Source organism: Aphelocoma coerulescens, chromosome 4 (genome assembly GCF_041296385.1).
Source record: "Aphelocoma coerulescens isolate FSJ_1873_10779 chromosome 4, UR_Acoe_1.0, whole genome shotgun sequence".
Classification (NCBI taxonomy): Eukaryota; Metazoa; Chordata; class Aves; order Passeriformes; family Corvidae; genus Aphelocoma; species Aphelocoma coerulescens.
The window spans coordinates 75,658,979-75,684,724 of NC_091017.1; the positions used below are offsets into that span (position 1 = coordinate 75,658,979).

General features: G+C 39.0%; 1 protein-coding gene across 6 annotated transcripts in view; it reads right to left on the reverse strand.

Annotated features, from left to right (window-relative positions):
- Positions 1–25,746, reverse strand: part of CTNNA2 (catenin alpha 2) — a 463,984-nt gene that overhangs the window by 219,301 nt on the left and 218,937 nt on the right. Inside the window, exon 1 of one of the 6 annotated variants that reach the window (XM_069014752.1) lies at positions 17,402–17,510. The exons of the other annotated variants lie outside the window; for them this stretch is intronic. The gene's annotated coding sequence lies outside the window, so the exon portion shown is untranslated. Of the gene's footprint in view, positions 1–17,401; positions 17,511–25,746 lie in introns of those variants that run through there. 6 annotated transcript variants of the gene reach the window in all.

A 25,746-nucleotide genomic window follows, 5' to 3' on the forward strand; every position in this document is an offset into this window, starting at 1 on the left:
GTAACAGCAGCCCTGAAAATACCTAATTCTGAAAATTCACATTCAGGAAAGAGCAGGGGACACATCCTAACTGTCTGTGACAAAAGGCTGTAAAGTCAACCCAACCTCCACCATTCCCTGGGGAAGCCAACCACAAGCCCCACACCCCTAAGGGACAGTGTCAGTAGTTCTGCTGTCCACAGAAGGGCTTCAGCTTCCTTCAGTCTAGACCAGGCTTAAGAGCAGATAAACCCACAAACAACTGGAGTTCACATAAGCAGAGGTGGCAAAAATCTTTTAAATTCAATTTAGTGAACAATTGCTCCATTTGGGGATGGAATCTTGTCTGCCCAAGGATGCCGATGTCAACTGAAATGTTGCAATTTAGGTTTCCTTATGGGAATCACCTCACTGGCTCTACAGCAATCACCATCTTTTTCAGCAATTTTATTTTCCTCTTGCACTTTGTCACTGGAGACATTAAATAAAACAGTTAGATATTAAAATAATACTGAAAGAATTTTTAAAAATATACTACTAAAGTATCTTCAGTGTTTTTTCCCCTCCCTCCTTCCAGTTTTCCAGTTTTGCAGCACAGTCAGAACATGGCCCTGCTCATACCTCTGAATGGCTCTGGCAAGTGCTACTTTTACCTGATGATTTTACTTTTGGAGTAAAAGGAGGATCTTAAATTAGTTCACCTTTTCTTTTTTTTTTTTTCCTTGCATAACTTCACCTGGTCCTAAGCTTGTTGAGCACATCTTAAATCAGTCTTAACTGACCTTAAGTTCTGGTGGTGTTTTCCCCTGTTGAAGGGTTGTTGTTCAAGCCATTCAGTTATACAAAGAAAAATCCAAAATTCAGTGGACAATCTGACATACAGCCAGGATAACAAGCATTAAACCAACAAATTATATTACAATAGAAACAACTGATAGGTGAACCTCGATTAAAATTTTTGCTAGAATCTCCCTAGCTAAGCATTAGAAACTGCTTTATCTTTGATCTTCTGCTCAATCTGCTAAATCCTGACACTTTCCAATGTTTTACCTGCTACTACAGAACTGGATTATCAGATGTGAGATAACAAATCTTATGGATGGCGCAAAACACACTCAGACAACACATACAGAGAAGAGGCCTGAGCAACTCTGCTGTAGTGGAATTCCCCAGGCTCCACACAATTTTCTCTTCAGCACCTCCTTCTTTTACCCAGATACCCTCTATTAAACCCAATACAGCATATTCCAAGAAGAATAAATTGCAAATAAAAGGATCATCTTTTGAGAAGCAGATTTATTAGCCAGGGTAAAAGTCATCTTATGCAGGGTTCATTCACAAATACACACAGAGGAGAATCTATAGAAGAGCAGGACAGAGTTTCTAAAATATTTCCTTAATTATGAAAACATATAGAAATATACAGACAGAGAGAAGTGTGAGTGTATCACACAACCACTTCAAGGTCTTGATAGCACCAGCTGCTTTGCCTGCTGAAGCATTAAGGTAGTTGGTAGATATGAACAGTCCTCTCAAATAAATCCCATTATTTAGTTTAAAAGTTTAAAACCAGGTACACATTAAACACTTTCATGGAAACTAGAAATGCTTCTGGCACAACACATTTTTGCACAGTTTACACTGCCCACCAAACAACGATACACAGCCATGCCCCTCCAGCTCTGTACATATTTATTTTTAAACAGTTCTAAGTTTGACACTAAACTATTCATTAACCATGCAATTCAAATGTAACCTAAACTCTCCTGCTTTGTTTCAAGTGTCCTCCCTCTGCTTTTGATTCATCCTTTCACACCTTTTCCTTGTAAAAAAAATCCCCCATGCCTGCACTCTTTCTGTCTCAACAGATTGTACAGTGGGGAGATCTCCTCTTTACTTCCATGGAGTTATTGAATTTAGCAGCAGCATATTCAGGGAAGAAACCCCATTCAGGGAAGAAACCCCAGGAAAAACCTTTACTCTTCCTGGAACAGGCTACTCACAGTCCTTTGCAAAGTGAACGTTCCTACAGGAGCTCAGGGAGTGCACTGACACTGAAAAGAAGTGGGAGCATTGTATCTTCACAGTTCACATACAGAATCACACAAATAACATTTTCATTACCAAAAAAAAAAAAAAAAAAGAAAAAAAAAAAATAAAGATAAAATTAGGCTGCTACAATTCCAAATTAAAATTTTAAGACCTATAATATAAATATTCAAAGCAGCTATAATCTCAAGCCACCAATTAAAAGAAGAAGGGGAAAAAAAACCACAAACACTTTCCAGAATGTCATTTGAAATAAATTAATCTCCATGTTGAAATGGAAATGTATTTAGTTTGTCAAGTGTTTTAATGAGACCTTCTTGTTAGAGCTCACACAGAATCGATGTCTGAAGGGAAGTCCAGCTCATCAGGATGCACCAGCAAAACTTACTGACATATTCTCCCTCTAATAATGTATTATCTTGACTTATTCTTGATATGAGCTGTCTGGTCTTAACAGTAAATACAACCATAAAGCAATGAGAAATACCAGCAGGATGATGACACTAATTGCACTGTCTTGACTGGAATTCAAATTGCTGAGCAGTAAATGAGATTACTAGCCTAAAGATAATCTTAATTTAAATGTGCAGCTGCATTTATCTCATCTCAGATGCAATTTTCCAAAGTGCTTATAAAAAATAATACCAGGCAGGCATCGAAGAGAAACCTTTATTTCTGAAGGTTTTCAAGATAATTAAGTGTCCTCATGTGTTTTGTTCTTTGGCCATATTTTATAACAAGGAGTATTCTGCAGGTGAGAAGAGAAAAATGAGGGAATTTCTTCAATTGTTTCAACTTTTTCTGCCTTTGATACTGTCTTCTAATTTTTGCATTCCAAATGGAATCTCTTTGATGAATAGAGACTCAAAGAGTTAAAATAGATGAAGTTTCAGACCCATGACTTATGGATAGCCTATATTGGATCATGTAATTTTCCTGTAAGCATTGTAAAGCAATAGAAAACCTTTAGAAAATTATTTAAAAATATTAATTAGCCTACCAATTCTAAGAAGAAATTAATGTGCCAGGTTTTTTCAATTAAAGGATTACGCTGACAAGCCTAATTAGAAGAATCACAAACAGAAATTGTGTTTTCATGGTATTTGCATATATGTCTGTCCCCAGAATAAATGACATTTCTCTGAAAACATTTTTCTTTCTCTTAAATTCAGACAATATATTGAATATATACAATTAGTAAGGGCTCCTACACCCTGCCTGAGATTTGCAATCCAAGACTGATGGCAGATTCTTGGGCAAGAGAGAGGATCCTGACTGGCATAAAGCAAAGTCTCAAAAGGAAAAAAAAAACCAAAATTCAAACCAACCTCAAAGCCACCTGAGAGAAATACTTCAGAATGGATTAAAATCTTGTTGTAACATTTTAAAATGAAGATTTTTACCAGATATGAGATCAGCATCTTGGTGAAAACATCTCGTGCCTTCTTCACGTTCTCTTCCAAATTTCCTAAGCAGTTATCACCCTTAAGTAATATTTATTACTAATTCCATTAATTCAGAATGTTTAGGGAGTATTTTCTATACCCCAGAATTCTTCAAGCAGCTTTCCAAAGCAAATTGGATCAGGATTTAGTGTATTTCCATTTGGAGCAGAAAATACAATTTCCAACTGCCAAGCCTCTGTACATAACAGGACCTGGAGCACAGGCAGTGTATTTGAAGTTTTAAGGAGTGTTAAGGCTACCATCACTTGAGTTCTCTTCTTCCCCAAGTAAATTCACACCTGAATTTTATGCCTGTTAATGCAATAGTTGTTTTGCTCACAGTAAACATCAGTTTGAAGAGCAATAAATCAGGAGCAAGAAAATAAATCAGTAAGAAAATAAAGGAGTGAGGGAATGCAGCAATTATTAACAAAACCCCCCAACGTTTTGATCTGAGCACAGCAATACATTCGTAATACAGATCTCTACTCTGATAGATATGTAAAGTGCCTACAGTGATATATAATAACAGGCCTCAGAATACAAATCTGTCCCTCTGTTCCCACATTTGAATGCTGCTGCATGTGGCTCTGCTTGCCTCAATAGGAGGATTTGTATTGATCTTCATTTGAAAGGCAATTCTTTTTATAATTGATAATTTTTCATCCCTTCGTAACTCCAGGCTGGCATTTAACAACAAAACCCAGCAGCCTGTGCAAGTGCTGAAATGTAAAGGTCAAGGACAAGAAGAAGCTTCTGTGAATTGCAGCTCTCACCCCACGTTCCTTCCCAAGGTGCTTTCTGAATTAACAAGTTCCGTTGATGCTGAGCATACGCCAAAAAAAATAAAAGGGACCTGGTTTGTCTCTAAGTTTCATAAAATAAAACATCCTGCTCCACCTGGCTCCTGTGCCTGACTCTTCTGGCCATCCCCTGTGCTGGCCTTGGCTTTGCCACCTCACAGCAGCTCTGAAAAGCTGAGTTCTGTCAAGCTGCAAAAAGCAAATGCCAACTGTATTGTGATAAATGTCCCAAGATGGATGAACCAAGGTCCACAGCAAAAAAAATTCTGTTCCATTCTCTACCTTTGATGGTGAAAGTGGTTGGAGGATTAATCAATGAAAACCCCTTCTCTTTTCCAAAGGTACACAAGCACTGAGGCAGACTGAGCCCTACCTCAATCAGAGTCCACCCTGACTTTAAAAGTAATAATAAATCCATTTCTGTCACTCCTTCTAGAAGGACCCAGCTTCTATCCACAAGAATCAATCAAATTACAGTCTAGACTTACTATTTTAAAATTACCTCTTTGCTCTGGGAAGATGCATATTGGTAAAAGCAAAAGGAACTCATATTTTTCCAGTATAATATTCAGTTAGTAGCACTCTGCTTCTTTTTTCCCCACCAAAATATACATTTGCTAAACATAATGATTATTCTTTAACTCTGGATATATGATATCAAATGATATTTTCTAAGTAAATGTAAACAGTCTCTTAATTCAGCATAACTGCACAATATCATAGGATTTATTAATGCTGGTGACTTCATAGTCCTCCAATTTTTATAATGATCCTATTAAAAAGCTGTTAATTAAAAAAATGTAATTGTTTGAAAGCAAATCTTAGAGATATTATAAATTATGTGTAATGCTGACATAAGACTGATGTTATCTGTTTATACCTATTATGCAACTGATGATTAATCTCAGCATCTATGGAATTCTATACAGGAAAGCTTTCATGCTTTTATTTTCTTTGTATTTCCATTGCTATTATACATTTCTAAGGTATGTTCTTTCTTGCTCTTAATTGTGGTGTGGTTTCTTCATGGTTTATTCATTTGGGTTTGGTTTTTTTTGGTGGTGGTTTTATTGTCGCTGTTGTTGTTTTTCATAATTTCTTCTCAAAAATTCCTGGGATTTTAGCATTATGTGCTTAGAAGACAACTTCCATTTAGACATTTAGCTCATGGTCTTTGAGTAATTCTTTCATGACTATTTGTAAATATAAACTCTATGGTGACTCAAGTCTATGACTCATCTAATTAATAAGCATAAAGTGTCTTATAAAAAAGAACTTAATTCAAAACACAGAGTCTTTCACACTGACCTCCTATACCAGCAATGTCTGCAGGAATGTTAACAAGAGGCAGCTGGGAGTTGCTAGAAAGAAGACTGACAAAGGGGAGGGGTGGAGGAGGAGTTGGAAACCACGAACACAAATCTGGAAATCTTCCCTTTAAAAAAAAGAAATTACACTACTGGATAGTCTGGTATTATTTTCTTTTAGGAAATGATGGATGCTCTGCTGAGTACTTTTGGCCATTACCATTTTGAAGGAATGTGGTTGCACATACCCAGTTTTGCCTTCTGTGCTGCTGATATCTGTCCTGTTTCTCCTCTTTACGATTCCTGAAGCACCATGTGCTTGTATGGAGCAGCACAACCAGCTCTGGGTCATATCTAATTATTGCTTCCATGGGAGAAAGGTGAAAATGAAACATTAACACATTCATTTGCATATGAGAAATCTGCAGACAGATGAAGTGCTGGTTTAATTTCATTTAAACACAACCATGTAGAAATGAGGCATCCAGCCTAAGCAGTTGCCCAGGCTGTCTCTATATGGAGAGAAGGCAGCTTCCTCAGAAGATACAGTCCAGTCATCCCAGGCAATTATTCTGGATTAGGACATAATTCTGCTGAATACAAGATCAGATTTGACCCTTGCATTTGAAACCCTTGGAGTTTGCAGCCAGCTTCTACTCTCCATGATTTCCCTAAGCCTGTATAACATTGAAGGCAGAATCATCAGAGAATTGGTCTCATGAGTCCCTTCACCACAAGAACATTCCCTGGACATCCATATGACTCAAATGTTTTCATTTTCAGATGATGCATCCATCACACAGGAGAAACTCAGTTCAGTTACCAAAAATGCCATTTTAGTGGATACCACAGTTGATCCCCATGGATATTTCCCAGAACATCACTGATCTGCCCAGAGAAATGAAATTCCCAGTCATCCACTCACAGGCCACGGGGTATTGAGTACATAGATTGTATGTAGCTAGTAGCATCCCACATTCCATGATTTTTTAGACTGGATAGAAATGGGAATGAAAAGTTCCAGCTCCCTATATACTGTAGCCAAATATTTAGAAAGATTGGAAAAGTTTGAAAAAAATATGGAACTTGAACAGAAAAATGTAGGACTTTCTTTTTGTTTTTTCACTGTTAAGACTATGCCTACATATCCCTCATCAAGAACTGCAGAAAAATGGAATGCCATTTTTTATTCTTTCCTTTTTCACAGAATCCCCTCCACACATGCTCTTTCTTCACTGACCCTATCTATGCCTGCAATAAAATTCTGGTTTCAAGAACTTCTTCCTGTCTTTACCCCAAATCTTTTTAAGTATGGTAGAAGTCGCCCCTATTCACTGACTAACGTATTGCAAAATTGCTTTTTACAACACTACTTTTTATATATAAAAAAGTACTTTATGATACTTTTTAAAGTAAGTTTTATTTAAAAAAAAAAAAAAAGGTGCTCCTTGTTTAAGAAAGTCCATTATACCATTTGAGGAGAAAAACAGCATTCTTATAGTAAGCAATAAAAAAGCACCATGACTTAGTAGATGCATAGTAGGAATTACAGCTGAGTTTTTCAAGTTGCAGAAGAAAATGTTCAAAAACTGTTGATTTTGATTATAATAACTCGTAGAAATCCATCCCCTTAGATGCAACCACAAAGTAGGATGTGTTATTAAAAAACAAAGAAGAACAATGTTCAAGTGGGTGATTTGCTGAAGTGAAGCAGAGGTAGGCTTGGCTCAAGAGAAAAAAGGATTCCATCTGTTCTTGCACTTCTGCAATATCCTCTTGGATACTTAAAATTATATGTTACATATATTCTGATCCTGAAAAGTTAAGAGTAAAGGCAGGCCTGAAGAAAGAACATCAAAAATAATGTTACATGACTTGTTTTCTGCCTTGCTGGAAGGAAAAAGCCCCCATCAAACAGAGCCCTCACAGCATCTGTCCAAAAACTCTCTGCCCTGGGGCTACAGAAGCAAGATCTACTTTACCTCTCTTTTACTTCAACTTTCTAGCTTTATTCTGCCTTTTTTTCCCTTTCTTCTTTTCTACCAGCTCAGCCTCCTGCTGACTGATGTAACAGCCTTTCCCTTATATTTTATTTCATCATCTCCTTCTGTGACTTCGCAAGCCCAGCTACTACTGGTGTTTTCCTGAGTCAGCCAGTCCTGCTGAACGACATGAGATGGAGCAAATGTTCCTCTACTACATCTCCCTCTCATTTTTACACCATTTCATTCACTACCTCACTTCCACATGAGTGAAATGGTCCATCAGTACTTGCTGAATACAGCAACCATCTCAGGAATGGCTGAAGTCTCTTTCTAAAGAGAATATACATGCTACAATTTATTTTAGTAAAGAGTACCTTAGGGAGAAAGAGAAAGTGCCCCAGCTTCCTTGGCAATGAGTAAACAGCAATAATAATAAATAAAGAAGAGCAAAATTGAAAATGCAGGACTTAAAATGGCCCAACGCATAAAGCCTGAGCAGCTTGAGGTCAATGAAGTTGGCAATTTATGCACTGCAAGAAAAAAAAAAAAAAGAAAAAGAAAAAATTGTGGTGTTGTAATTAAGATACTCCACTGATGAACAGACATCTTGCTTGACTTGGAACATGGCACCAGACTTCTGGAACAAAGATAGTGCTGCTCAATTAAACTGCTTTTCTATCTGATGGGAATACTTGAGGAGCAAAAAGTTATTAAATGGGACCATCAGCAAAAAGTCTTCTTTACTGTAGCCCAGCTCTTCATAATTATACTGATAAAAACCCCTTTACTCATGGCTTGCTTAGAGCACGGGTTCTTTAGAGCAGAATTCATTCCTTAGGATCTTGTGGCATCTACTGCAAGGAGCCTCCAAAGCATTTCTGAGAATTCCAACTAACATCCCTATTTTCATCACATTCTAATTTGCTGAATTATTTTTTAATCCACACTCTTGCCCTAATATAATTCATATTCTTCAATTCTTGCATATTTTCCAAGTGCTGTTATATCTTTCAGAAATTGTTACAGCCTTTTGAAGGATGGTTGCACCATGGCAATAACCAAAGAACAATGCAAGTGCAATATTTTGTTTGCTTTGAAGAGAAAAGGGATGGATAAACTCATCATTATTTAAAAAAGAAAGTACATCTTAGGAGGCACATGTAGATATTCTTCTGCTGCTGTTTTATACCTAAGAAGAAGAAAAGAGAGAGGGAAAGGCACAAAAACGTGGGGAAGGAGAAAAAGACAATAACAAAGAGAAAGTTAAATGAAATAAATACCAAGAAAGTGACTGAAAGTGGAAGGAAAACACGCGAATCTCCAAACATCACTTGGAAAAGAAATATAATCCTCACTCACTTTTTGCTAGACTGCCCTCACTCAGTTCTTTTTACCTCTTCTGTGGAAAAAATCTCAAACTTTTCTTGTTTTGGAAAATATGTGTTCACAACTTAATATTCCCACCTCGGTTTTGCATGATGTTGACCTTAATTTTTCCCCCAGGTCCTCTTGAGAATTGTCAGAAGATATGAGGAAACAGTATCAAACCTTTATTAGGTCATTTAACAACCCTCCTGATAGTCATTTCCCCAGCTGTTTTCTTAATAACCCTAATACTTTTATAATTTGCACTGGTACTTTGAAATTTATCCAAGAGTTAGCAGCCATCAAGATGTCCTCAAGATACCCTGTTTGTACTTGGTCAAATTATAAGTTTCAGAAAATCATTGTGTCTTTTGCAAGAGCTTGCCAGAAGCATGCTGCTAAAAGCTTTCAGATTTATCACGAGGATCGTAATTTTCTACTGACTTGATTTGATTAGACTTTGCTTGTCAAAATACTTACTGGTGGCCCAAGACTAAACAAAATAGAAACAGAAACATATTTTTAATGCAAAAGCAGTGTCTCATGCAAGCCAGGGATGCTCTAAGAGTTGTATGGAACTGGAATTTCCACTTCAGAAAAAAAACCCAAAAAACAAAAGCCAAACCTGAAGATGAAGAGAACATTTTTGAACAAATATCACATTTGTCATCATGCAGAAATGACAGAGTTTTTTACGAAAATCAAGCTACAATTCAATTATCAAATATTTTCAGTCTCTGTGAGGTGTCTGGAGTACTCTCATGATGAGCAAACCCTGGAAAATTGATCAAGGATCTTTGACAGCTGATCTTTAAATTTAGCCAAAACAGAGATTTTTAAATCAATACTGCCCATGGAAAAAGATTATACTGGAAAATTCCAATCAACTTGGGTTATCCTCTTTTCAGAGAGCTTGGCCACACTTGCAGAGCAAAGGGGAGACAGATCCTGAAGTCATGTTTACTTCAGATCCTCCAATATCAGAGGTAACTCACAGTCACACACATGAAAATTCTCAGAGCAGCTGTCAGGAGCTCAGCCTGAGCACCAAGAAAAGGCTGCACACCTTGACAAGTACCAAATTAAAAAAAATAGGCAAATTATTTAGCATCAGAACTAAACACAGGACCCTGAAACTCACCCACAAGGGTTCTGGTATTTTTCCTTTCCTGCTGACTATTCCTGATTCCAACTACAGCCTTTCAACTCGTGTAATTAATGAAATAAGGAGCCTAAAGAAGGAGCAACATTCATTATATAACACGGATTTATCTCGGAACATAAGTCACTGATCAGTGGTTATAATCAAAGGCTGAAATAATTTTAATTAAAAGACAAGTTATGCTGAGGCCATCCCCTGCCATTTAACCTGGGAGCTGAAACTCACCCTTTATCTTCAGCCATTCACTTCAGAGTGTTCTAGGTTTGATTTTGGGGGTCCTCCCTGCTCCCCCCCCACTCAATTTTTCATCATATATATTTTTCACAACCAAATCTTTGTGTCTAAACTTTGGTAGTATAGAGGAGTGAACTAAATAACCCCTGAGATCTTTCTGGTTTATATTTTATAATGACTGAATTAATTAATGTTATTTGTTTAACATGATTATGCTAAAAATGACACTGGTTTAAATTCATAAAAGCAGAACCACTGATTATTGAAAATTTAAGGTTTTTGTTTTATTGTTTAGTATATATTCTTTCAGCATAACTAGGCAGCTTGCAAGACAAAAAAACTAAATTAAATAGTAGACACTGTAGAGAACTGAGAAAACTGCTATTAAACTACTAAACTCACCTAAAATATAAAACAGACAGACAAAATTATTATTTTAGGTCAAAGGCAAAGACCTGATGTGTAAAATACAGCATTAAAAGTGAAAATAGTACATTATAGATTTGTGTTAATTTTTCTAAGGAGGAAGCTACACCAGCTTACAGTTGAATCCTTTTTGTTAGGAAAAGAATTCAAAATACAACAAAACCTCCCCCAAAAAAGCCAGAAGCCAATTTCTGTTCAGCACATACATGGAGAAGAGATGGATGATTTATAGACCAGAAACCCAAATCAGTGGAAGGAGTTTTCACAGAGCAGTTTAAGCTTTACAGATTACTGTTTAGTCAATTCTTTCTCTTGCAATGTATACTTTTTCAGCATCCCATCTTTGTTCACGTCCTTCCTCCCACATAATACATCAGGAATATTTTCTGGTATTTCCAAGGACAACAGATGCAATATTTACACTGCTTTTTAATAATGCTGAAAGGTGCCTTAAGCAGCAAACATTCAGCTTTGCTGCCAAACATTTATTTTTCCTATTTTTATACACATTTTCGTACCTTATTATATATATATCTTTAAAGGAGCTATCAATTTTCTCTCTCACACACACAAATATTTAGATTCATCTATGTTTAAATATCTCTTTAAAGAAAACAACCCAACTTTGAAATGTTTCTCTTATTATAAAATGCAGACCCTTAAGAAAATACTATTTTATTAATAGATATTAAAGGATCTTAAATTTTGGCACAATATCATCACCAATGTAAATCCTATGGATGGGAAAACTTTTCATACAGTCCCTCAACCAGTTTGATCTTGGCTGCAAATTTTCATGGCCTGTCACTCCTCATTGCAGTTGATTATGCAAAATGAAACAAAATTACACGTTTCAAATGATGCTTTTCAGATGCAGCTCCAAGTCAGTTCTCACCATAACTAAGACAGGTCGGTTGTAAAATCTGTGAGCCCCATTAGCCTGTAAAAACTGTGATTTTTTCCTAGCAACTGCAGAACTTTTCACCCCCCTCCCTAAACTAAAGCTACTGATCTTTTAAAACTCTGGAATGTTTGAAGAGTTTGAATTCCACAGGTGTATTATGCTTCCCAACAATTCACAAAGTGCTGGACAACTGCTATAATTCAGAAACATGGAAGAATCTTATGGAAAACGATTTTTCCTTAAGATAAAGGATAGTCTAACTTCATGACAAAGCTGGGCTAGGTGAAACATGAATACACAGGGATGGTGTGAGAATATTTAGCACTAAGTTTTTCAAGAATGGTCAAGAGTTTTTAGTGATTACAGTAAAAAGGGTTATGTTGTAAAACCTGGAAGACTCTTGGAGGTAAAAAGGTAAAAAATGGGGAAAAACATGACAAATTATATGATATTTGTGCGTCCAGAGAAGGGAACGGAGCTGGGGAGGGTCTGGAGCAGCTGAGGGAGCTGGGAAAGGGGCTCAGGCTGGAGCAAAGGAGGCTCAGGGGGGACCTTGTGGCTCTGCACAAGTCCCTGACAGGAGGGGGCAGCCGGGGGGGGTCGGGCTCTGCTCCCAGGGAACAGGGACAGGAGGAGAGGAAACGGCCTCAGGCTGGGCCAGGGAGGTTTAGGTTGGATATGAGGGAAAATTTCTTCACCCAAAGGGCTGTCCAGCCCTGGCACAGCTGCCCAGGGCAGTGCTGGAGTCCCCATCCCAGGGGGGATTTAAAAGCCGTGTGGATGTGGCACTTGGGGACAGGGGTGAGTGGTGGGAACAATTGGGCTCAATGATGTCAAAGATCCTTTCCAACCTTACTGATCCTGTGCTTCTAAGACAAGTATCAAACAATTAACAAATGCTATGATGACCACAATAAATGGCAGCCATTGTGACGACTACAAATTTATCTTTTGTTTTCTTTCTGTTTTAAAAGCACCTCCTCATCTTTAATACCAAAGTGCCTTTTAAAGTGTTTCCCAGGAAGTTCTGCTCATTGCAGTAGTTGCCCTTCAGCTGTAGAGTTTCAGAAGAAAAAGTTAGGTGCAGGAATTAAGCACAAGAGGTATTTGCTCAAAGGAAAATAAAGCATTCTTGGCAAGAAGAGGGGGTGCTAAAAGCTGATTCTTTCTTGCTTTCCCTAAAGGAAAAGCACAAATGGTGATTCTGCAAAGCATCAGTTGGAATGTGACCCTGTAAATGAGAAAGTTGTTCAGAGTTTGGTTTTTTTCTTAAACAGTGCTACAGATTTTACATCTGTTTCAACCTCAAGTTGTGAGTGCAACTGAAAGCCCATATGGGTTGAAAAGTTATTGGAAGCAGCACTTTTTAATGGACAAGGCATTAGACATGGTAAAACAACTTGGGATGTATCCCTGTAGACTTCTGTGACTTTGACAAAAATAACAGACAGTACTTATTTTCCCTATCTGCAAAATTCAAAAGTGATATTCTTTTGATATGTATTTTGACATCTCTAGATAAAAGGCATAAAGACAGATAAGTAATATTAAATTCTTTATTTGTGATGAATGCAATTATCTTCATCCATATACTTTTTATGGCTTTTTTTTTTTTGTAATTGAGTAGTTACAGGGAGTTTCAAAATCCAACTTTATGTTATGCCAGGTGATATTATTTTAGAAAAGCATAAAAGATCATTACACTTGACAGATCCAAAGGATAATTCAACCCATCACAAATAGGTGTCTTAAATCATTTATGACTTTTCTTCCTCTGTGTATCTCTCCATTGACTGACTACAGAAGAATGATTATCTTACATTATGTGCAAAACTTTTCCACAACTGCAAGAACCCTATAAACACAGAAAACCAGGGTTTGGGATGTAATCTCTCAGCTTTGGGGCTGTGAACTGTGGAATTGCAGTGTTTGCATGCAGTCTGGAAACTAAATACATTAAAAACCAGACACGTGAATCTTATTCACGTGTCCACAATCATTAATGTGATGATAGGGACAAGCAAATTTTGGTGCTACAAAATCATATTTTTAATTGGAGGGGTATAAAAGCACACTGGAGATTACAAGGCAGAGTCTTGACCTGTGTATTTTAAGAGTTTATTGCCACAACTTTGTTTTGGCTACGGATTATTCCTCTTAGTTGTCTGGTGGATCTAGTGATCACTGAGCCACTGCTCAAGGGATTTCAGTGGAATCAGTGTGACAGTCATTTATTATCAGGGAAGAGAAGTCAGCCTGACGTAATTATTTTTGAGTCCAGTTACACTGTCTTAAACATTCCCATTGCTTTATGTTTTTAATTAAGTTTAAAAAAACTTCAACAGAAACACATTTTTCTCTTTTTATACATAGCATTAGGACTTCCATCCAGCACCTTCCAGTGCCTAAAGGGGCTCCAGGAGAGCTGGAGAGGGACTTTGGACAAGGGTCTGGAGTGACAGGAAAAGGGGGAATGGCTTCCCACTGCCAGAGGGCAGGGATAGATGGGATATTGGGAAGGAATTCCTCCCTGTGAGGGTGGTGAGGCCCTGGCACAGGGTGCCCAGAGAAGCTGTGGCTGCCCCATCCCTGAAGTATCCAAGGCCAGGTTGGATAAAGTTCTGAGCAACCTGGGATAGTGGAAGGTGTCCCTGCCCACGGCAGGAGCTGGAACTGAATGTTCTTCAAGGTCTCTTCCAACCCAAACCATTCTGTGATTCTGTGACTTCTCTTTAAGACTTTACAATCTGAAAGAATCCAGCTGCACATAGAGTTGGTACTCACAGGAAGTTCCTCACTATTTAGCCTCAACTCACTTCAGAAAAACAAAGTAACAAAGTGTTCAAGTGAACTATCTGGATGTAAAACCTACACACTGATATATGCATAGAGGCTCCTTTATAAATAAACCATACTTTTCCACTCATTTACAAATATACATAATTGCCCAAGCTTAGAGTTATCTCCCCTTCCGAGCTGAAAAGCTGATATAAATAGTTTTCTCCATACAGTTCAGCTACTCAAAATAAGAAAAAGACATTTTAATATTGCAAAAGTAGCTAAAGCCAATATTTGTTCTGCAGCAAGAGCGTGTGTTGTTTTCTTCTCTACAATATTTTGAGCTGTTATAAAGACATTGCTATATTAAACCTGATGGATTTCAAATTAATTCAGCATTTATATTCTGATCATATTTTCTATCCTATATCTGAAAGGATGTATTCAGCAGATAATAACAGGCTACAGGAAACAATACTGATTATTTAGAATTAAAATGGCTAAGTTGAAGCTATTTTATGGTGGAAGGACCCTATTGATGCCTTAATTTGCCAGGTGCAGCCAAGTCACCGACACAAGGACCAAGGAGGTGACAAGTCAAGGTTAAGTGCAGCAGGACTGGGTGTTTGGTGATGGTTTTGACTTCCTCATCCTTTCCCTTGCCTAGCAGAACATCCAGAAGAGCTCTGGAAACTTCTTTCTCCTGTTTTTAATTACACCAATCCCAAGAGAGTACCAGGAAATAGCCCCATCTCAGAGCTGTGGGGTAACTCCAGTCATATGCAGAGACAATCAATAAATTGTAAGGGGACACAACCAGACACATCAGGGCTAAATCACAGAGTAAATGTAATAAATGCCACATACCAGGATTGCAGAAATCTCTTTATGTGCACGTAATGCAGTGATGTGCAGCATAAGTTAATTGGCAATTTCTATAGCTCAGAAACCCCCACGTCCTGGGCTGATCCCCCAGTGTGGGCAGAAGGGGAGGGGGGATTCTGCCCCTCTGCCCTGCTCAGGTGAGACCCCACCTGCAGAGCTGCCCCAGCCCTGGGTCCAGCATCAGAGGATGTGGAGCTGCTGGAGTGAGTCCACAGGGGACCACAGAGATGCTCCAAGGGCTGGAGCCCCTCTGCTCTGGAGCCAGGCTGGGAGAGCTGGGGGTGCTCACCTGGAGAAGGGAAGGCTCCAGAGAGAGCTCAGAGCCCCTTCCAGTGCCTAAAGGGACTCCAGGAGAGCTGGAAAGGGACTGGAGACAAGGGATGGAGGGACAGGACACAGGGAATGGCTTCCCACTGCCAGAGGGCAGGGATGGATGGGATATTGGGAAGAAATCCTTCCCTGTGAGGGTGGGGAGGCCCTGGCACAGGGTGCCCAGAGGAGCTGTGACTGCCCCTGGATCCCTGGAAGTGCCCAAGGCCAGGTTGGACAGGGCTTGGAGCAACCTGGGATAGTGGAAGGTGTCCCAGCCTGTAGGAGGGGATTGGAACAAAATGAGCTTTAAGGTCCCTTTCAACCCAAACCATTCTCTGCATAAGCAGGAATGTTTCCCTGTTATTTCAGGTGTGGTCTAACAAGGCTGAGTTCACTGCAATACCCACCCCTCAGCCTCCTGGCTGCTCCCCTGTGGACACAGCCCAGGACACAGATGTAGATTTTTTGTTGCAAGAGCAGCACCAATGATACATCCTTCCTTGGGCCTGGCAGCATTTAATGCAGAGGCAATAATTGCTGCTGCTACCAGGATTACCCTAAAAAAGGAAATTTATGAGCTTTTGTTCTTCATCTCCATCACCAACATCATCAGAAAGGTGATGTGTAGAGATGCACATTTGTTAGAGACTGGAAGGAGGTTTTTTGTTTTACATAAGGAAAGGCAGATGTAGCTGCACTACTCACTGTGCGTAGCAATTTTACCCCAAACACATAACAGGAACAGTTGGTCCCTATATCAGAGTCCTTCTGCAGACTCACACAGCAGTCAGTAACTGGCACAATCTCAATTTCAAATCAGAAAGAGATTTTGACATCACTTGCCCTGGCAACCATTATCTGTCCATTAGATGGAAACAACAGAAAAGGTGAACCACAGACCTATCAAACCCAGGCAGTGCTATCAAAAAGTCACAGCTTTGTACTTTTATAGTTTATAATTTTATATATTTATATATTTTTTCCTGTATTTTAATTCCTTGGCAGTCCACATTATCTGCCTTTGACCAATTATCTCTATTTGGTTGCAATAGTGCCTTTTTTCTTATTTGTAATATACTGCTGGATATTTTTCAACAGGTAAAACACCTATTTATCTGCATAAATCAAAATACTAATAACTAAAAATGTTAAATTTATTATGATAAAACAATTTAAAACTATGCTTTATACATCAACCTGCCTTGGAAAATTCCATGTTTTTTGCTTTCCCTACAGAATACATTTTCACAATTCTGTCCCGTAAGTATAAAAAAGGATTTGAAAGTTTCCACTTCAGAAATTGTAATGTTCTCCTATTGTTTCTGGGTTTTTCTCCACCACAAAAGATTTCTAGTCTTCTCCAGTGATGAAGGTCATAGATAGTTTTATCATGCAGCCAAGCAAGTAACCAGAATTTGGCTAAGCAGCCAAAAGTAATTTTTCAAGTTCTGCAGCTGCCTGCCACAGAGAGGTGATGGAGCCTGGAGACTTCATTTTAATTAGTCTCTCTTTTCCCTCATTCCCTCGATTCACAGTGGGTAAAAAACTGACCTCATCCATGACTGTAGAGATTGTTTTGAAATTTTAGTAATAATTCACTAATAATTAACTGTCTCAAATCTGCCTAAATGTGAACCAGATACTTTGTACTCAGCTAAGAAAAACAAGACCAAAAAACTCCAAAACAACCAAAAAACCACACAAAAGAACAACCCCCCCTCCCCCCCCAAAAAAATCCCACCAAAATGTAAATCACATTAACTTTACTTTTTAAGGTGTTCTTGCTCCATGAGAGAAATCTCCTCTTATCCAGTAACAGAACATACACACACACCTGTAAATGAATATCTGTGTGACAGTGAGAGTCAGGAATAATACAGTATTTTGTATTAAGACCTACATCTGGTCTAGAGAATCACCTCCCTTGGCTCATTTCAATCACCTGATTATGATCCCTAACACACCTGCTTTACTTTAGGATTATCAATGTTTACAACCTCCCCCTGAGACTCATCTAAGAACAGCAAATAGCCCACAGTGCCCACGGACTGGCCTTTCTCCAGGTGCAAGCAATGATCCTTTACCACAATGACACTTTTCTAGGTCAAAATAAAACAAAGTAATGTGCAATTCAGCCCTGTGCTAACCGAGTGAAACACCTCAAACTGTTCCCAGCTCCTCCCCACCAGCCACCAAGGGCTGACTTTCAATTATTGCCTACAGCTGTAACTGAATCAAGACGAGCATCTTAAAGCAGCAACAAAAAAGTCTGTCTAGTTAGACTTAGAATTAATTTTCCAATGAGTTACACAGCCTAAAACTCATGGACAGATTTTAGCTCAGGAACTCAGAAGAGATTTTTTCTTTCTAAACCTATGACTTTGTCCCATCCTGCTGGGCAAGAAGCCATCACTCACCTTCCAGCTCGGGAAAGCAGGGTAGGGAACAGCACTGATTTCCCAGCCCTGGATCTGCAGGGAGGGCAGCACCCCTGTCCCTCACTCCTGGGACACAGGTAAAGCTCCTCACTGCAGGAGATGGGTTTTTATTGCTCAGCTTCAAACTACAGGGGAAAGAAACAACCACAGAAAATAACACAAATGCCTATGTTCAATAAAAACACAGAGATGACTAAAGAATATATAAAGATACAGATAAACACAGACAGAAATAAAGCTATAGATACAGGAAAATGAGGAAGCAGATCCAGAGAAGAGTGTCAAGTAAATTAAACATTAATAATGCAATGCCTGTCTTACAGACAAAAGTATTTTCAGTCTGAAAAAGATTAGAGGAAGGATAAATAGTTCATAGCAGCTGTTTGACACATCACTAAATATGCATTACTGGAAGATACTTCACTACAGTGGCAGTGAAATGGAAGAAGAAGCTGATAATCATGAGAGCAAGAAGATGTAGGGATTTCAACAGCTGGACCTTTTAAAAATAATTGATATTTCAAATTTGATTTTGTGAGTATAATTGACACTAAAAAACAAGCATTCATGAGGACATTGGTAGCAAAATTCTCAAATATAACAAATCTAAAGAATTACCATTTGGGAAAAAAAAAAAAGCAAAGCCAACAAGCCCACCTGATTTTCAACAAGGAGCTACAACTGCCAAAAGTAGAAGAAACTGGTTGGAAAAAAAAACTATGCTTATGCCATACAGTAGACAGTAAAGAAAATACAGTTTACAAATTTGAGGAAAAAATAATCAGAATCTGGATGGAGCAAATCACAGCCATTGGAATGAGGCCCTGACATCTCCCAGCAGCTCCTTCACCTTCCCTACCATCACTTTGGGTTTTTTTTCTTTTTCTTTTTTTTTTTTTTTTTATCATCTTACTGGGGTAAAGAAAGCAATCAGGAAATGATTCCAGCTGACTTTAGGAGTGAGCCACGCTGTGAATCTGCTGGAATTGCACCTCTCACTGTCCTCTGGGCTGTTTTTCTGTACTGACCCTTCTCCCTGCATCCAGGATTTCAATGGCATACCTGTGCATCAGACAAAACTGCTGCTCTTCCACTTCCCTTTGGCACACAAACCCTTCATGCCAACCCCAAACCCACAATCCAGGCTGACTTTACTGAAATAAATACCTTATTCTACCTGGGCATCAAACATTTACATTATGTTAACAGTTTAGACACTGGTGAGTGGGATAAAGGACTAAACTCCTGTCTCAGTTTTCCCTTGAAATTGTTTAAATTATGATGAAGCTGTTTTTCAAGCCAGACACTTTTCTGTGTGTCTTACACAGCATAATACAATCTCTTTTTCAAGAAGAGATTATTCTTGTTGTTTTTCTTAATCTGGACTCCTAAATGAAGTCCCCCTGCAGTTAACTCTGTTTTAAATTCTTTTTCTAATGTGCCACAGGATTCATCTGTGTGCAAACACTGTTTCAATTTAACCATTCACAATTTGATTTAGTTGAATGCAACCTTGCTTTATGTCAATTTATCTTGTTACATTCCAGCTAATGGGGAATTGACTGAAGTTCTGGCTCAGCTGCACAGAAGCAAACAGCTGTAGAGATTTAAGATGTTCCTGCTCTCCAGCTGCTCTTTCTGTCCCTCTGCCAGATATGACTGTCCCTGGAAATTTGGCAGAAGTGGGTCTGTCCCACAGCCCTGAGCACTGTAGCTGACATTTGTCCTGATGCAAAGACATCCTCACACATTTTCTCTCTTGAATCTACTAAAGAGACAACAATCTTCAGAGAAGGGGCACAACAGAGCATGGGGACATTGCCACATTTGAAGGTGACTTTCCCCTGCTCACCTCCTGCTGAACACACTGGGTCATGTGGAGGGGACCATACTGAAACTGCCCTTTCACTGACAAGAGAAAAATATTCTGCACTGCCATGTCCCAAAGTTTTTCAAGTATTTTGCATAATTAGTAGATTTATCTGCATGCACTGGTCTGCTTGAATTCCTTTATGTCATGGAAATTTCATGGATTTTGAAGAACCTTGTAGGTCTCTTCCAGCTCAGGATATTCTGATTCTGTGACCTGCCAGGTTTGTTTCACAGAACCATACATTCAAGTAGAGCACAACGGGGTTGGAAGGGATCTAAAAACTCATCCTGCCGTGGGCAGGGACACTTTCCACTTTCCCAGATTGCTCCAAGCCCCATCCAGCCTGGCTTTGAACACTTCCAAGGATCCAGGGGCAGCCACAGCTTCTCTGGGCACCCTGTGCCAGGGCCTCACCACCCTCACAGGGAGGAATTCCTTCCCAATATCCCATCTATCCCTGCCCTCTGGCAGTGGGAAGCCATTCCCTGTGTCCTGTCCCTCCATCCCTTGTCCCAAGTTCGTCTTCAGTTCCCCTGGAGCCCCTTTAGGCTCTGGGAGGGGCTCTGAGCTCTCCCTGGAGCCTTCCCTTCTCCAGGAGAACATTCCCAGCTCTCCCAGCCTGGCTCCAGAGCAGAGGGGCTCCAGCCCTTGGAGCATCTCCGTGGTCCCCTGTGGACTCTCTCCAGCAGCTCCACATCCTCTGATGTTGGACCCAGGGCTGGAGGCAGCTCTGCAGGTGGGGTCTCACCTGAGCAGGGCAGATGGGATCTTTTCAAAGTGACACTAGTTAAACATTCAATAAGGCATCATTAAATGATTTCCTTTTCAAGTTTCCAAACAGGATTTGTCTGTGGGCTCTCCTGGGAAGGGAGGGCAGGGCAATGGAGCTCCTCCATCCCTAGGCAGCTGCTTTTCAGAACTGACCTTTAAAACAGAGCAAAGCAAGAGGGTTTCTACCTCCATCACAGGTCAAGTCCAGGACTGGCTTGCATTTCTATGTGCTTCCTTGTTTCCTTGCTCAAGATAGAAACCCAGAACACGCTGGCAGGGGGAAAAGTTTTAGAATAGTCTGCCTGCCCTTCACAAATTTTCACGTTTGGTGGAGTATTTTTATAAAATGAATGTGTATCTTTCCCAAGTTGCCACTTTGCTGTCAGATCTCCCAAAAGACTATTCATGGCATAGTACAGGTGATAGCTCATGCATGCCAAGTGTATTCTCCAAAATCATCCTCCCACCAACATTTCAGGGCTCATGATGTCATAGCAACTACCTAAACTTCCACCCAGCCAGATCTGCCTGGGAGCCCATCTGTCACAACTCCATCTAAAATTATATGAGTGGCTCTTTAGAGAAAACAGCACTGAATGTGAGAGGTATCATTTAACAATCTCATTTTTTAATAGATGCATCAACAGTTTGGGCAAAGTCATGAAGAAAGTGGAACAGAAGTTCTGAAATGCCTAAATATTTTCATATTGATTCTCACAATAGGTAACTCCTGTGCAATGCACCCAATCATTGTGGTTAAACAAGCTGTTAACCACGCCCTACCAAAACCTCCTGATACTACAGGAGAATTCAGGTTTTATTTGATTCTATTTCTGTGTATTTATCTTTTTCCCTTAGAACTCAAAGGTTATTTCATAAACTACAAAACACCTTCAAGTAATTACAGGCATCTGACTGCACTGGGGCCCCAGCATCCCTTCACACTGGAGTCTTGAAAACACTTGTTCTCTGAGGGTTATTATTCTTTAGGTTTTGCAAAATTTTTTATTGCCTGGAGTTTTTCTTAACTGATTAGCTGACAAAACTATATTGTGCAGAAAAAAAAAATCCCTATTTCTGTTTTCACTTATTTGCTTTTAAAATAAAATACATTAAACTTTAATAAAGGTGTTTATCACTTCAAGTCTACTCTTAAAAGTCCAAAAGCTAAACAAGAAACCCTTTAGAAGAATTTCAAAACCTCTAACGTTTTATATTCTGACCCTGCAGGTTTGCTTATGTTAATTGCAGAAGGTTTTGGGATTTTGGGTGAATAAATGTTTAATTTTTTTTTTTTAAAGAAAGGTTTTTAAGACAGCAGCATTTTGTGATGATAAGAGGAAGAAATGTTGATCTTATCTATCCCCACCTCAGGAATAAATAGTGCTATTGCAAGGACTTTTTCCGGCCTTTCTCTCATTGCATGGTTTATTAACTGACATAAAATTAATCTCTCCAGTATTTTCCTGTTGATATTAGACTAAGAGTCATAGGAGACTTTCTTTGCTCACTTTTATCCACCTTCTAGACAAGAAAGACTTCTGGTAGTAGCCAAAATACCTAATGGAAAACTCTTTGCTTGGTTAGTTGTGGCACCTCAGCATAAGGCAAATATCACATTCTGTGTTTCTGAGTTGAATAAAAGCCCAGCACAGCATCTGAGCTGGGGTGGAACAAAGCTGGAACATGCAGACAGTGAAACACACTGGGATACAAAGGTGAGATCTTTTGCTTGGGTGCATAAATCCTGCTTCTTAAACTGCCTGACTCATATCCAACAAAGAACCCTTTAGTAAGGTCCATCTGCATAATCCCAAGTTATACAGACAGGAGCTTGGAGGAGAAAAAAGCCAAATAAACTTTTTACCATGTAAGAGAAACCAGTGTTGTTCTTGCATTAAATCACAATGGCACTCTTATTATGATGGGTGAATTATTTAAAAACCCAGGTAAAAATGGTAAAATGTTAAGGATATTATGTAGTGCAGGTGTCTGAATATATCTGTATCTATATATATATGTACATATCTATATATATGTCTGTATGTATCTATATATATGTGTGTATTTCTATACATATATATCTATGTCTGTATATATCTATATATATGCATATATATAGATAGATATATATAGATATATATGTAGATATATATAGATAGATAGAGATATATATAGATATGTAAAGAAGTGTGAAATCATGCTGAAAACTCAGGTTTCCAAACAATGTTTCACCATACATTCCTCCTGTAATGTCTAAAAAAATATAAACCGAAGCCCTAGAGGTATGTTAGGAATAATTTAACATCACCAAAAGGTGAAGAAATTATCTGATTTCTTCACACGTCCATGTCTAAAGATTCACCCTGCAAGAACACCATCCCACCCCTCCTTTGCCCATGTACCCCTTTTCCTGGTGCTTTTCCCTACTTGCAGGAATCAGAGCTGTGGATGGATTGCCAGCAATCCCAGGGAGGGAGGGAGGGAGGCTGCCCACACCTTTCTACCACGACAGGCTAAATGGGCTCTCAGGTAAAATGAAAATGGAAAGTGTTTATGAACACCACCACAGCACACCACAGAGAAAAGCAAGTTCTGTTAAGCTTTATATAAACCAGAGGAGTGAATTGAAAATTTAACATGAAAGGCAATTTCCCAAGAAAACTGAAACAATTCTGTGAGTGGCTGGAGGGAGGAAATAGTCTGCTTAGTGGATTAAAAGACTGACAAGTATTTCTTAGGAGTCTGAAGATGGACAGCAGTAGATAAATGCTCGGTGATGTTCAAAGGAGTCAGTTCTTTCCAAACCAGTAAATATGACAATCAGGTGTTAGTTAGAGACTTTATTTGCCTTGTAACTACTTTGAGTAGTTTCATAAAAACTTTTCCTACAGCACAAAACTATTCAGATATTGAAGCCCAAACCTCATCCCAGCTCCTCTTCTGTCCTGATCTCCCATCACTGAGTTTCTTCCCACTTCAACTGGATGTAGAGGAAAAGGGGAAAGAAACCACAAGGAAGGAGGATGGTCTCTTTAGCATCTCTCCACAACTCATCTTCCTACCTGCACTCCTGAACTTTTCCCTATAACAGTGAAAACTTCCACAGAGTTAAGGAATCTTTTCTTCCTTTTGTCAAAGGAGGTAGAATCTGATTTGCAAAGCACTTAATTACAGCATTTAATACTCTGGTTTTCCTGAATGCAGAGAGAAAACAGATTAGACACCAATGTTTTTAACCTTGATTATGAAGGGAAAAATATAAATGCACTCAAAATGATAAATTATGATTGAGGGAGAAATAAACATTACAGATCAGGTCTTCCAATGTTTTGGTGCAGCATTTCAGCCATCTGCAAACCACCTCATAGCCCCACACCAATCTGACTTTCTAACTCACTGCACGTTGACATCTATTGACGTCAGACTTTAAAAATGCTTCAATCAAGATCTCTATAATCCTCATAACTAAAATGTCTTTGTTCTGTTTTATGATCAAACATTTTTGAAAACAGAGCCACCAGTCCTAGCAAGCACTCAGGATGCTCAGAGGTGAGTTAAGGCACAATAAAAAGCTCAATAATCTCCCAAATCTCCTCAGAGAACACGTTTGTTTTATCACTGTGCCTGCAGACTCTTACACTGCAAATATAACTGGCAACCATTTCTAGCAGACATGAATATCATTTGAAAAGTTTAAAGATGCACAGAAAAAGCAATCAACAGCCTCAATAAGAAATCTCAGGAAAAAAGGAAAATGATTTGGTAAACATGAATGATTGATAAGTCCTTCAGCGGAAAAAAAAAGGTGGAAATCAAGAAGCAATGACCTTTTGTACCCATCCTTCAAGTAGCAGGTTTTAGAAACTTTTGTATTGCCCATAAAATTAGCTAGAAGATAAATCTCACTATGGTGATTTGCTCTTTATAAGTCCAAAGCCACTGTTCTGAATTCTCATTGTATAATTACTTCAATATAGATAAAGCATGAGTCATCTGTTCTACTCTAACCTTTGCATTTAAATTTGAATTTTATTCCTGCTTATCTTTTTTTCTAAATTGATATTACTGTCTACTATGTTTATTAAAAACAACTTAAAGCCACAGTGCATGTCAAACTCTGCACTGAGGCACCATTTGTTGTGTTATTTTAATTAACATGTCTCAGGGAGATTACAATTCTAATCATTTCTATTAAAGTATGTCAAAGTTTTCTTACTCTTATGTGTTGGATTTTGCTTCCTGTTTCAAATTACACCTTAATACCCAGGAGGCTTCTAGTAAATGCTCTGCACACCCAGGTATGAAACTCAGAGGCACTGAGTCGTGTTTCTCTGGTAACAGCAGAACCATGGCTGATTAGGCAATGTCCTTAGCAGGTTCCCAAATTTGCCCCCCTCTGGATCTCTTCTTCCTTTCCCACATTCTCAGTGAGACAAAATTTCTAAACCCTAGGAAACACATTCCTAGAATGAGATCAGTCAGAATCCCCTTCTGTCATTAATAAGCAGGTCCTGGGGCAGGACTGTCACTGAAGGGAAATGAAAAAGCAAGCTCGCCACACCGAGACTGCACTGAGAAAAGTGTAAGGTTAAATACTTGGTTGTCTCCACACATTTGCCCATGACTGACCACAATCCTTCTAAGGCACACTGGGGTTGCCAGGTGGATCTCACATATTTGCATGGCTGCAGGGTGAGCTTCTATGCACAAAAGAAAAGGTTTCGTTCATACCTTGTTTGGGTGAATTTCTTACAAGGTTTGGCCCCAGGTATCCAACGGTGCCTCTACGCCACTGAAGCAGGAAGAAAAGACTCCCCTCTTTAGACTTAAGGGGGTTGTAGTTACTTTTTATGGTTCCCTTTTTAACCCTCTTCCTCCCTTTTCAGTGACCCAGCCATGGCATCTATTTTTTCCTCAGCCATTATGGAACTGCAGAGTGACATCGCTTACGCACCATTTTGAACAGGATTCCCTTCCTTTTTAAGGACTCCTTTCCATGACTGATGGACAGGAGCTGACTGGAAGGC